The 14,445-nt window shown below is 33.6% G+C and overlaps 1 protein-coding gene across 1 annotated transcript in view; it reads left to right on the forward strand.

Annotated features, from left to right (window-relative positions):
- The window catches only part of LOC116738012 (ADP-ribose glycohydrolase MACROD2-like), a 541,527-nt gene that overhangs the window by 384,628 nt on the left and 142,454 nt on the right, over window positions 1–14,445 (forward strand). The gene's annotated exons all lie outside the window — the stretch shown is intronic.

A 14,445-nucleotide genomic window follows, 5' to 3' on the forward strand; every position in this document is an offset into this window, starting at 1 on the left:
ACAATCTTTTAATGAATTTGCTGTAATTATAATAATGCCCTTCAGAAAGGATGTGTTCTCCTAGTCCCTGCACCTTCCACAACATTGGGTAATGTCAGTCTTTAATTTAATAGAAGATAAATTGGATCTTGATAGTGTTTAATTTGTAAACACAGAAAGAGCCCATTTTCTTTCTTTTTGGGACAGAGAACATTTCTTTTCATTCCTTTCCTCCCTCCCCACCTTTCCCCCCCTTTTTTGGTAAACTTTTGTCTATGTAATCCATTTATTTTGAGAAGTTAAACACAGGGAAGTACAGAGAATAACACAATAGAGTGTGCATCACCTAGAATTAACAAAGGTTAACATTTAATTTATTTTAATTAATTATTGCTTTACATTCTTAATTAAAAGTAGAATGTAAAAAAAATAATAAAGTTGAAGCTTAGTTTCCTCTCTTATCCAGTTATCTCTTTCTTTTCCCAGAGGCATCCACTGTTATGAATTTGGTGGTATGTTTTTAGTCTGTGTTTTTATTTTTGTTTAATTAAACTTAGGAACAGCTGTGAGTAATCAAAAACTTAAAGTAAGAGAGGCTTAAACAATGTAGACGTTGATTTCTCACTTGTGTAAAAGTCCAGATAGGTACTTCAGGGTGGGCATGGGTCTCCCCACAGTGAGCTAGGCTTCTTTTAGCTTGTTGTTTTAGAGTAGGTTGTACCCCTGTATAAATAAGACTACAGGGAACATTCTGTTACATATGTCCTACGCCATGTGGATGAGGTCCTCTGGCTTATATACACAGAAGTGGAATTTGTGGGTCTTAGGGGATGACTATAGGTATAGGTAACTATACTAGATATTGCAAAATTCTCTTTGTTAGAGTGCTTTCAGCAGGAGATAACAGACAGGGAGGTTCAAAGTGGCTTAAATAAAGAAATTTTCCACATGACAAGAAGTCTAGAGGTAGGGCTGTTCTAGTTTTGGTTAATTCATTGATTCAGTGGCTTGCTTTCCTCATGGTTACAAAATCACATACAGACAAAATAACAGCCAGAGTCATTGTATCTCTGTATTTCTTTTCTTCATCTTTTTAATATTGATGTATAATTTAGATTACACACATAAGTGACATCATCCAGTATTTGTCTTTATGTGTCTGACTTATTTCACTGAGCATAATATTTTCAAGGTCCATCCATGTTGTCACAAATGGCAAGATTCTTTTATGGCTGAATAATATTCTATTGTGTATATATACTTCATCTTTGTTATTCATTCATCCATTGATGGATACTTTGGTTGTTTCAATATCTTGGCTGTTGTGAGAAATGCTGCAGTGAACACAGGAGTGCATATGCCTACATGAATTAGTGTTTTAATTTTTTTTTTTTTTTTTTGGATAAATACGGAGAAGTGGAATTGTTGGGTCATAAGGTAGTTCTATTTTTACTTTTTTGAGGAGCTTCTTTAATATTTTCCATAGTGGATGCACTAATTTACACTCCCACCAACAGTCCAAGAGGGTTCCTTTTTCTTCACATTCTTGCCAATGTTTGTAATTTCTTGTCTTTTTGATAATAGCCATTCTGACAGGTATGAAATGATCTCTCATTGTGGCTTTGATTTGCAATGACCTGATGTTGAGCCATTTGTTTGTCTTTGGAAAAAGGTCTATTCAGATTTTCTGCCCATTTTTAATTGGATTGTTTGGGATTTGTTGTTGTTATTCAGCTGTATGAGTTCTTTGTGTATTATTTTGGATATTAACCCCTTATTGGATATATGATTTGCAAATATCTTCTCCCATTCAGTAGGTTGCCTTTTTATTTTGTTGACGGTTTCCTTTACCGTGTAGAGCTTTGAGTTCAATATAGTCACATTTGTTTATCTTTGCTTTTTTTTTTGCCATTGCCTTTAAAGTGAGACCCCCAAAAAAATATCACCGAGAGTGATGTCAATGAGCTTACTGCTGTTGTTTTCTCTTTGGAGTTATGTTTCTGGACTTACAGTCCAGACTTTAATCCATTTTAATTTTTGTGTATGGCATAAGATAGTGGTCCAGTCTCAGTTTTTTGCATGTGGCTGTCTAGTTTTCTCAATACCATTTAATGAAGAGACTGTCTTTTCTCCATTGTATGTTCTTGCCTTCTTTGTCATAAATTGACCATAATTGCATGGGTTTATTTTTGGGTTCTCTATTCTTTTCTGTTGATCTGTATGTCTGTTTTTATGCCAATACCATGCTATTTTGATCATGATAGCTTTGAAATCAGGGAGTGTGATATTTCCAGCTTTGTTCTTTCTCAAGATTGCTTTGGCTATTTGGAATCTTTTGTAGTTCCATACAAATTTTAGAACTGTTTGTTCTTTCTGTGAAAAATGCCATTTGAATTTTGATAGGGGTTGCTTTGGATCTATAGATTGCTTTGGATAATATGGACATTTGAACTGTATTAATTCTTCCAATCCATGAGCATGAAATATGTTTCCATTTATTTGTTTCTCCTTTACTTTCTTTCGTCAGTGTCTCATAGTTTTCAGTGTACAGGTCTTTCACTTCCTTGGTTAAATTTATTTCTAACTATTTTATACTTTTTTTGATGTAATTGTAAGTGGGATTGTTTTCTTAATTGTTTTCTTCTTGTAATAGTTTATTGCTAGTGTATAAGAATGTGATGGATTTTTGCATATTGATTTTGTATGCTGTAACTTTAGTGGATTTATTTATTAGTTCTAATGTTTTTTTAGTGGAGTCCTTAGGGTTTTATACACACAAAATCATGTTATTCATATATATTAACTGTCTTACTTCTTCCTTTCCAATTTGGATGCCTTTTATTTATTTATTTTTTCTTGACTGCACCAGTTAGGACTTCCAACACTGTGTTGAGTAAAAGTGGCAATAGTGTGTATTCTTGTCTTGCTCCCAATTTTAGAGGAAAAGCTTTCAGGTTTTCACCATGAAGTATGATGTTAGCTGTGGGCTTGTTATATATGGATTTTATTATGTTGTACGTTTTGTCTATGCCCACTTTGTTAAGAGTTTTTATTATATAAACGGATGTTGCATTTTGTCTTATGGTTTTTCTGCATTGAGATGACCATATAATTTTTATCCTTCATTTTGTTAATGTGGTGTATCATGTTGATTGATTTTCAGATGTTGAAATATCTTTTAATCCCTGAAATAAATCCCTCTGATCATGTGTGTGTTGTTTTTAATGTATTGTTGAATTGGGTTTGCTGACATTTTGTTGAGGATTCTTGCATCTATGTTGATCAGGAATATAAGGCCTGATTTTTTTTTTTATTTTTATTAATGGTGTCCTTGTCTGGTGTTGGTAACAAGGTAATGCTAGCTTTTAACGATAAGTTTGGACATGTTTCCTCTCTTTGATTTTTTGGGAGAGTTTATGAAGGATGATAGGTACTAAGTCTTTTTTGGAGGTTTGGTAGAATTCACTGAATGAATTCTGTGAAGCTATCTAGTTCTGGAATCCCATTTTTAGGAAGTTTTTGATTACTGATTAATATCCTTGCTAGTAATTGGTCTCCTCAGATTTTTTTCTTCAAGATTCTGTCTTGGAAGATTGTTTCTAGGAATTTATCCATTTCTTCCAGGTTGACCAATTTGTTAGAACTTAATTTTTTTTAGTAGTCTTAGTGACCCTTTGCATTTCTTTGGTATCAGTTGTAACTTCCCCTCTTTTATTTCTGATTTTATTTATTTGAGCCCTCTCTCTCTGTGTTTCTTTTGAAGGTCAGGGAAACTTTTCCTGGGAACTTACTCCCCCAGGTTTTTCTCCTAACTCATTGGTTAAAAATGAATCACATGTTAATGCCTAAGTTGATTACTTACTTAAAGCTAGACAAGAGCATGATGGTTGGCTGGGGACAGGGCCGGTTTCCCTTGAAAAATGTTATTGAAAGGAAATAAACACCTGAAGAAAATATGCTGTTAGGAAGCAAGAGGGAAAGTGGATGGCATGTAGGCAATCAACAGTGTCTGCTGTATTTCTAAAGTGGTTGTTACATTCTCATCAGTAGTATATGAGTCCTTAATTGTCGGGGCTTTTGTTTGTGGTTACCAACCTAATGAGCACGAAATGGTGCTCTTTGTTGTATTCCTTGGCATTTTTCTGTTCTCAGTTGTATACCTTTTCAGATATTTATAGGCCCTTTGGGTTTTCTCTTCTGTGAAATACCTGATTTATGTTCTTTGTCTTGTATTCTCCTGAGTTACTTGTATTTTTCTTACTGATTTGTAGCAGTTTTAAAAATATTTTCCTAATAATAATTATAAAGTTGTGTTGACAGTGTCTTCTGCCAACCTATGGCTTTTCTTTTTACCTTTGTTTTAATAAAAAAATGTTTTAATAACTTAAAAATTTGTACCTTTTGTGTCTAATTCAGAAAATCATTTTTTTTTTACAGCAATGTATACAGATTTTAAAGTCTTCTTTATCTTACTGAATTTTAACCGGTTAGCAACCTTTTATGTAGTGTATACTAGCAGTTTTTAAAGTGATGTGGGGACTCTTCCATAGGATCTGTAAGATTGAAACTGTTTTTATAATGGTATTAAGATGTTATTTTTCCTTTTCACTTTCATTCTTTCATACGTGTGGAGTCTCACAGAGACTACATGACCTGTGATATCACAGCAAATTGAAAATGCCAAGCAAAACTAGGAACCCAGTTATTTTAGGTCAGACATTAATGTGATTTGCAGAGATGCAACACAATGCTACTCTTCTGAATAAGTCTTTTGTTTGTTTAAAAAATAGCTTTCCCTCCCATAAAATATGCTTTTTAATGTAGATGTATATTGAGTTATTGTTATTTTTAAATGCTTTTATAAGTTTTTGGGGGTCCCTGGGTGGCTCAGTCAGTTAAACGTCTGACTTCTGTTCAGGTCATGATCTCACAGTTTGTGAGTTCGAGCCCTGCATTGGACTCTGTGCTGATAGCTCAGGAGCCTGTTTTGGATTCTCTCTCTCTGTCTCTCTCTCTCTCTCTCTCTCTCTCTCTGCACTTCCCCCGCTTGTGCACTGTCTCTCTCCCAAAAATAAATGTTTATTTAAATAAACATAAAATAAACATAAAAATGTTTATTTAAAAACTATTTAAAATGAATTCATAAGTTTTTTAAATATTTGTTTCAGTTTCTAACAAATTACACATTGAGAACTATAACTTACGTAAATAAAAGCTCTTTGAAGAACTTAATTTTTAAGAATATAAAGGAGTCCTGAAACCAAATTTGTGAACTGTTGCTGTATATGAACAGTAATTTTTTAATTCATTAATTTCCTTACCTCATACCCATGTGTCAAAAATGAGAACAATTATTTCATTATCTTTCAGAAAATATGATTTGGAAGACAGTTCTGTTCCCATAGACATCTATGTATTAGTTAAAGTGGAATAAAGATAATTAATTAGAATTATCTATAATTTTTATTACCTATCTACTGCAATCATCCATTAGCCCAATGGGTACTGTAAAATTATAGAAAGAGCATAAGTTTTGGCGTCTAGATCTAGATTTGGATTCCCAGCATGGACCCTCTGTAACTTAACCTAGTAAGTCAGCCTGTCTAAATTTCAGCTTCTTGAACTGTGGTTCAGAAGAAAAAAAATTCTTAATTTTTAGTGTTGTCATGCAGATTAAATGTTTTTATATAGGGCCTAAATAGATGCTAAGAACAAAGTTGGTGCTAAATAAAAAGTAGTTTCTACTCTCCTAATGTATTGTTTTAGAATTATTATATCAATAATTATGTTTTCTTAAGATCATTTTGAATCTCCTATACAAGTAATCAATAAAATGAAAAATAGAAATACTATTCATAACCTATTACATTACAAAGTACTGTTTTGAATGATAAGTAATGTAGGGTAGAGTGAAGTGTAACTATGACTGGGAGTGTAGCACAGTAACTTTCTGGAAATATGTATCAAGGGCCTTAACAATCCATATATTTTTAATTAAGTAATTTCTACTCTAGGAGGTTATCTTCAGGAAATTATAAAAAAAAGATGTTCATTGCAGAATTATTTATAACAGGAAAGAAAATGGAGTCAACCAGATGTCCATCAAATAAAATGTGAATTATGCTAGATCTATGCAGATGATCCTTTTGTAACCATTTAAAAATGATTTCAAAGGTTTTTATGAAAGACACAGAAATAAACTGATTATATAATTGTGAGAAAATCAGGATATGAAACTGTACATTTCAATGATATTAAAAACAAACGGAAAAATAAAAAAAGGAAGGAAATAAAATGTTAACAGTGGTTATCTCTGAGAGTACCATTATGAGTTTTTTTTAATTTATACTTATCTGAGCTTTACAGTTTGTTTTAGTCTGTTTTAATAGTAAATATGTATTGTTTTCAATATAAAAGTTTTATTTAAAAGAAAAATCTTTGGTAAAGGTTAGCTATTTTCCATCCCAGCTTTAGAATTACTGGGGTTGGAGAAAATTCTTTTATGACAATAAACTCTGATCAGTTTTGGGGAGGGAGTAGTCCATCTGGTTGTGTGTCTTTTTCATTAGGGAGAGAAGAGTGTGGTTGAGCAGGGCTTGAGGGCAGCAGATATCGATTCAGTTGTACCTCAAGAATAAGTGTCAGATCTTAACTAAGTGGAATGTTCTCCTAATTGCCTGGTGTTGTGGTTAAGGGCATTGACTTTGTAGCTAGACCTCCTGGTTACTAGCCTAGTTCCACCACTTGTCCAAGCAGGGTTGATTAATTTGTGGATGAATTATTTCACGCGTGTGTGTGTGTGTGTGTGTGTGCGCGTGCATGTGAATATCGCTACATATCAATTGGGAGTAATATTCTCTGTGTCATGGGGTTATTGTGAGACTTAACTGAGATATTACATTTAAAACTTTTATTAACAATGTTACCCCATAAGTTCTTACTATTTCAGTTATTGTAGTTCATTCTATTAGTTTAAGTAGATCATTATTGCCTCATAACAAACCGCTCAAAACTTAGTGCCCTAAAATAAAAACAATAATGTATTTTGTTCATGAATCTCAATAATTAAGAGTTCATCTCTGTCCACGTGGCATCAGCTAGGATGATGCCCTCACTGGAGGGCTGGGGGAATCTACTTTCAAGATAATTCACTCACAGAATTACTAGTGACTTCTTCTAAAAGCTCAGTCAGGGCTGTTTTCTCTAGACCTCCTTCCCCGAGTGGGCTTCTACTTGGACTGTGCAGGCTTTTGTTTTTTTGGACTGTACAGTCTTCTTCATGGCATGATGGTGGGATTCTAATGTCTCAAGAGAAACAGGGAGAAATACATCACATTTTAAAAACTTGTTCTCAATAGTCACTTAGTATTATTTCAATTAATCAAAAATCCATCCAGATTTGAGAAGAGGGAACATAGATGTCCACTTCTCCATGGGAGGAGTGTCAAAGTCACATTGTAAGAAGAATATTAGAACTGGGAGATACTGTTGCAGTCATCTTTGGGAAATACAGTTTTTCACAGTAATAGTCTACTGATCTATTAGATAATGTAAATTCTTGGCATTCTTAATCACCAGGAGCAGCAATCTGATGTATCAAAGTCTATGTATCAAAACTATTTTAGTACTTTTAAACAAAATACAGATTATAGGTGACTATTAATTTATTTTTAATACTTTTCTGTGTTTTTATCAGTGCCTTTTCATCAGTGTTGAATGCTTATTAGTATAATAAAACTTTTGAAGGATTAACAGTTTTGCAGTGTATAAAGATATAGTGTATTATATTAATATAAAATTTCTGTATAGAATTTAAGTCAAAGTTGAAACTGTTAAACTCCTTTCTTAATTTGGTCATATTTCTAGTAGCAGTGGCCTCTAGAATAAAAGAAAATAAAGAAAAAGTGATTCTATTCACAAATATTTCTAGGTTAAATGAAGGGGTTCCTCGGGGTAATCTTCAGTTTGCTAAATACAGCTTATAAAACCATAAAATGTGGTTCTCACTGCCTTATCCTTAGAACTGCAGGTTGCAAACAACTGATGAACTACCGCTGGCTTTTACTGCTGGTGAACTTGGACAGAGAGCAGTTGCTGTTCATCTGTCAAGTAAGGCGCACAGTAAATATGTGAGTACATTTGATACTGATAAGGTTCATACAAATAAACTTGCAAAGAAGGCAGTGCTCTTGAGATTTTGGGAAATGGCCAGAGGCCGTTTTTGTCCAAAAAATTTTGGATCTTCACTGATCTCACACAAGTCCATTTCCCTGACTTATATGTATCATATTCTTAAAGATGCCAGGCTTAGTTCTTTGAAATATTCAAGTTATCTTTGCAGGTGTGATGTATTTTTTTCCCCTAAAATGGGAAAGTCGTTCATTTTAAAAAGCAAAGACCATTTTAGGTTTGAGGAGAAAAAGAGTGAAATATGGAAGTAAAGGATCAGTTTCAAAGAGAAATAATACTTTATAACAATTTAGTTTACTTTTAAGTGACAGGTGTTGTTACATGTATAGAGGACATAGTACAGTAAAGGAGTAAACAGTGAACTGAATGCCATACTGGGACTTCAAAAGCGTTAATACAACTGCTCAAATACATTAATTTAGTCCTGGGGACAGTTTATAAGATAGCAGATTTTTGGCTCAATGCAAGTTTCATTTGCTGAGCATGTATTATGTCCCAGGTCACTTCCTAAACACTTTACTTCTCATATTAATTTTATTCAACACCCTGTGAGGTAGCTAATGCCATTATCCCTCTTCTACAGCATAGACAAAATGGTTAAAAACTTGCCCAACGTCACACGGTACTGCAATGAGGCTACATATCTAGATTGACTAGCTCTAACTTAGAACCCCAATTTTTACCCACTGCTCCTTACTACCTTGCAGATGATTTTTTTTAAGCGCTATTGTTTGGAAATTTTGCATTAGATTTTTAATTGTGCATTAGTGCTTGGAAGTTTTTGCATTAGTTTAAGAGAATATAAGTAAGCCTCTGCAGGAGATTCTTTCAGAGTTCATGTACAAAAACCAAGGGCAAGCCAGATCTCAGGAAAGGAGTTTAGGCAGTAATCATTAAATTGCTCAACTTTCTTTATATCTGGAAGTCAAGTGTAATGTGTTCAGAATCTGGAGGAAGGTTTGATACCTTGCACTATTTGTAACAAGAATTTGGGTGAGTCACTTCATCTCTCCTGGGGATATTAGCAGCTGCCCCACCACCCTCAAAGGGTTGTTAGAAAGAACAAATGAATTATTGTGGTTCTTAAATTCAGTTGCAAACTATGAAGTCCTCTTTGCCGTTAGTTACTGCTGTGATCAGGCATCATTTCTTTTAGAAAAGCATTTCAGAAAAACTATGTTTAGGATATCCCATCCTGTAGTTTTCCCTATATTTGATATAAGTAAGGTATGTCAAATGTTTGCTTGCTGCTTGGCTTATGGTCACACTCAATAGAGTCTAGCAATTATTACTTAATTCTAGCAGATGTCCTTGATTTGGGGAAGTAATAAGAAGAAAATGGCTCCTGGACAGGATGGGAGCTGCTGAACTAAGGTCTGAAACATGTGTCCTCTTGGCCTTTCTTGGTTGGCAGGGGCTATAGTGATACTGAAGACATTTGGGAAATCTAATTCACATTTTCAGTTTTCAGTAATAATAATTACTCTCATTTATACTATCTACTTATGTACTCATGTGCCAAGGCTGATCTATTCATGGTGGCTCCCAGAGGACTATTAAGTATTCTGAGGTCACATCCAGGTTTAATGAGATGGGGTGTTATGATCACTGCTTCCAGGAGGGAAGGGTATTTGCCATCCCTAGACCATCCTATAATGGTTTTTGAATACTTTTCATTCTACTTCTTAAGAATGCCCTCATTGTAACCCTCCATATTTGTCAGGGTTGTCAGTATTCCTTTATGGCACAAGGAAATGGAGACTCTGACCCCTTTTCTACTCTCTGTGTGTTTTTCTCGCTGGAACATGCTGTCATGGCTTTGTATAACCCTTCTAAGTTCTCAGCCCTTGTCTTGAAATCTAGAATGGATCTGGACACATGATACATGACTCATATTTTTTATGGAATTAAATTTTAGTGAATTAAAAATGCACTCTTAACTGAATGATTGATACTTAAGGATGAAAACCTCATACCTCAAAACTAGATCTGTTAGCACTTCCCTTGTTTTTCCTAAAGATCCAATCTTTCAGTTTCTGTAGGTGGAAAGGATGCGCAGAATAATTTAACTGCCTAATACGGTTCTCAGTCCATTTTTGTCAGAATGGTCTGAGGACTAGGCAGCTGTCTAGAAACTATGAAGGCTTCTGAGCAGACGCCAAAAAACAGGAGCCTGGAGCTAATCTGGGACTAGGGGAGAAAAAAAGCTCAGTAGATAGGAATGCATGCTTCTTTCTACTGCATCTTTCTGACATTTAGTCTTCTTATGTTTTGTCCACAGCTCACCTTAACCTTTTATTTTCTTTGTGCGTGCCCAGCACAAGTTTATTTTCTAGATCCCCTTTATTGACACTGCTGATTTATCTGCACATTTTGCTTCCTTTTCTAGCTGCTTAATAAAGGTCGTGTTTATAACTTTAGTATTGATGATGTGCCCAGTAGGCCAGGTGTCAACTTCTGTAATGTTCTATGTAATTCTTTCCACAAGACAGAATCCTAAGATTCCATTCTGGAATATCTGAGTTTTCATAACTCTAAGTAATGAATTTTGGTGTGCAAAAATATATACTGTAGTAATAATAACTTACTACATACTGGTCACTGTCATAAAATTGATCTTTTTAAAATGAACAATTTAATGGCATGTAGTACATTCATAATGTGCAATCATCTCCTCTGTCTAGTTGTAAAACATTTCATCACCTCAGAAGGAAACCCATACCCATTAAACAATTATTCCACATTTCTCCCCCCTCCCCCAGCTCCTGGCAACCATCAGTCTGCAGTCTGTTTCTATGGATTTGCTAATCTGTGTATTTTATATAAATGGGATCATATGTTTTGTGTCTGTCTTCTTCCGGTTATCATAATGTTTTTGAGGTTCATATACTAACATGTATCAGCACTTTACTTTTTATTTTATGGCTGAATAATATTCTTTGTGTGTGTGTGTGTGTGTGTGTGTGTGTACACACACACACACACACACCAAACTTTATTCATTCATCTGTTGATGATCATTTGGCTAGTTTCTCCTTTTTTGCTGTTATGAATAATGTTTCTATAAACATTGGTGTATAAGTTTCTGTGTAGGCATAGTTTTTATTCTCTTGGGTGTATATACCTAGCCATGGAATTGCTGTGTCATCATAATTCTGTGTTTGACTTTTTCAGGAGTCACAGTGGTTGTAACATTTTATATTCTCACCAGGTTTCAATTTCTCTACCCCTTTATCAACACTTGTTATTTTACTTTTTTGGTTATACCATCCTAGTGGTATGTGAAATGGTATCTTATTGTGGATTTGAATGGCATTTCCCTAATGACTCCTAGATGTTGAGCATCTTTTCTTGTGCTTGTTTGCCATTTTATATCTTTGTAAAAATGATTACTCAAGTGCTCAAATGATTACTCAAATTCTGCCCATTTTTGATTGGATTATTTGTCTTTTTATTTTTGACTTGCAGATATTTTGTCCCATTTTGTGGGTTGTCTTTTCACATTCTTGATATTCTTCTTTGCACAAAAATTTTTAGTTTTGAGCAAGTTCAATTATATTTATTTTTTTCTTTTGTTGTTTGTCTATTGGTGTCACAACTAAGAATCTATTGCCAAATTCAAAACCATAAAGATATACTCTTATAGTTTCTTCTAAGAGTTTTATGGATTTAGCTCTTATATTTAGTTTATCCATGTGGGCTTAAAGTTTATATATGGTGTAAGGTAAGGTCTGACTTAATTCTTTTGCATATGAATAACCAGTTGTCCCAGTAACATTTGTTGAAAATATGACAAATTTCCACATTGAATGGGCTTGGCACTCTTGTTGAAACTCAAATTAGCCATAGATGTTCAGGTTTAATTCTATACTGTCCGTTCTATCCAATTGATCAATAAGTCTATCTTATGCCCCTATCACAGTTTGGGTTACTGTGTCTTGAAATTAGGAAATGTGATTCCTGCAATTTTGTTTTACCTTTTCAATGCTATTTTAGCTATTTGAGGCCCCATTACAATTTCATATGAATTTGAGAATTGACTTTCCCAATTATGCAAAAAAAAAGCCATTGGAATTTTGATACGGGTTACATTGAATTTATAGCAATATTATAGATATATTGCTCTCTAATAATATTAAGACTTTTTCTTTCTTTCTTTCTTTCTTTCTTTCTTTCTTTCTTTCTTTCTTTCTTTTTTTGAGAGAGGGCATGAGCAAGGAAGAGGGGCAGGAGGAGGGGAGAAAGAGAGAGAGAGAGGGAGAGGGAGAGAAAGAGAGAGAATCTTAAGCAGGCTCCATGCTCAGCACAGAGCCCAATGTGGGGCCCAGTCCCACAACCCTGGGATCACGACCTGAGCCAAAATCAAGAGCTGGATTCTCAACTGACTGAACCACCCAGGTACCCTAATATTAAAACTTCCAATCCATTAATACAGGATATCTTTCTATTTATTTGTATCTTCTTTAATTTCTTTCAGTAATTTTTATAGTTTTCATTATGCAAATCTTTCACCTCTTGGTTAAATTTATTTCCAGGTATTTTATTATTTTGGATGCTATTGTAAGTGGATTTGATTTCTTATATCCTCTTTGGATTGTTTATTAATGATTGCTCATTTTTATATTGCTTTTATTTGTTGAACTCAGTTGTTAGGTCTAGCAAATTTTTATGTGGGTTTTTTGGGGATTTTCTATATATGTAAGATCATGTCATCTGCAAATACAGATGGTTTTACTGCTTCTTTTCCAATAGGTATGCTTTTTATTTCTTTTAATTGCCTAGGTACTCTGGCTAGAACTTTTACAATGTTGAATAGCAGTGGTGATGCCTGCTATAGGTTTTTCATAAATGTTCTTAATTGTTTTGTGCAAGTACCCTTTTATTCCCAGTTTTCTGACTTTTTTTTTAAATCAAGAAAGGCTATTAGATTTTGTCAAATGGTTTTTCGGCATCAATTGAGATGATCATGTGTTGTTTTTTTCCTTTGTACTTGTAATATGATATATTGCATTGATTGATTTTCTTAAGTTGAACCATCTGCACATTCTTGGGATAATCCCATTTGGTCATGGTGTATAATCCTCTTAATGTGCTATTGGTGTGGTTTGCTAGTATTTTACTGAACTTTTTTTGCATCTATAATCATAATAGTGTCCTTGTCTGGCTTAGGTTTGGAGTAACCCCAGCCTTACAGAAGGAGGTCACTTCATTCCTCTTCTATTTCTTGAAAGAGGTTAAGTATTGGTGTTAATTGTTCTTTAAATGTTTGGTAGAATTCACCAGTGAGGCCAAATGATCCTGGACTTTTCTTTGTTGGGAGGTTTTTCATTACTGATTCAATCTCTTGTCATAGGTCTATTGAGACTTTCTATTTCTTCTATAGTCAGTTTTGGTAGTTTACGAATTTGTAGAAATTTGTCCATTTCATCTAGGTTAACCAATTTGTTGGTACACAGTTATTCATAGTATCCTTTTATAATTATTTTTATTTCTCTAGGTTTGGTAATGATGTCCCCACTTTCATTTCTGATTTTATTCATTTATTAGTATTTTTCTTTTTCAGTCTAACTAAAGTTTATAATTTTTGTTGATGTTTTCTAAATTCTGATTTTATTGACTCTTTCTATTCTCTATTTCATTTATCTAAGCAATGATCTTTATTATTTACCTCATTCTCCTTGCCGTGGTTTTGCTTTGCTATTGTTTTTATACTTCCTTAAGATGTAAAATTAGTTACTGACTTGAAGTTTATTTTTTTAATATATTTTCAGGGTAAATTTCCCTCTGAGTACTGTTTCCAAAAATTTTTAATATGTTTTTTTTTATTTTCATTTATCTCAAAATTTTTTCTATGTTTCTGTTGTGATTTCTTTTTAATCTAGTTGTTGGTTAAGATTATGTTGTTTAATCTTTATGTATTTGTAAATTTTCCAGCTTTCTTTTGTTACTGATTTTTAGCTTCATTCCATTGTGTTTGGAGAAGATACTTTGTATATTTCAATCTTTATAAATTATTGAGACTTGTTTTGGGCCTAACATGGTATATTTCGGAGGTGTTTCATGTGCACTTGAGAAGAATGTTATTCTGCTATTGATGGTGGAATGTTCTATATATATCTGGTATTCCAGTTTGAGTATAATCTTGTTCAAAACCTGTTATTTCCTTGTTGGCCTTAAGTCTGGTTGTTCTTTTTATTGTTGAAAGTGGGATATTGAAATCTCCAACTGTTACTGTTTAGTTCTTTCAATTCTGTAAATGTTTCCTTTGTATATTTT

Source organism: Lynx canadensis, chromosome A3, assembly GCF_007474595.2.
Source record: "Lynx canadensis isolate LIC74 chromosome A3, mLynCan4.pri.v2, whole genome shotgun sequence".
Lineage (NCBI taxonomy): Eukaryota > Metazoa > Chordata > Mammalia > Carnivora > Felidae > Lynx > Lynx canadensis.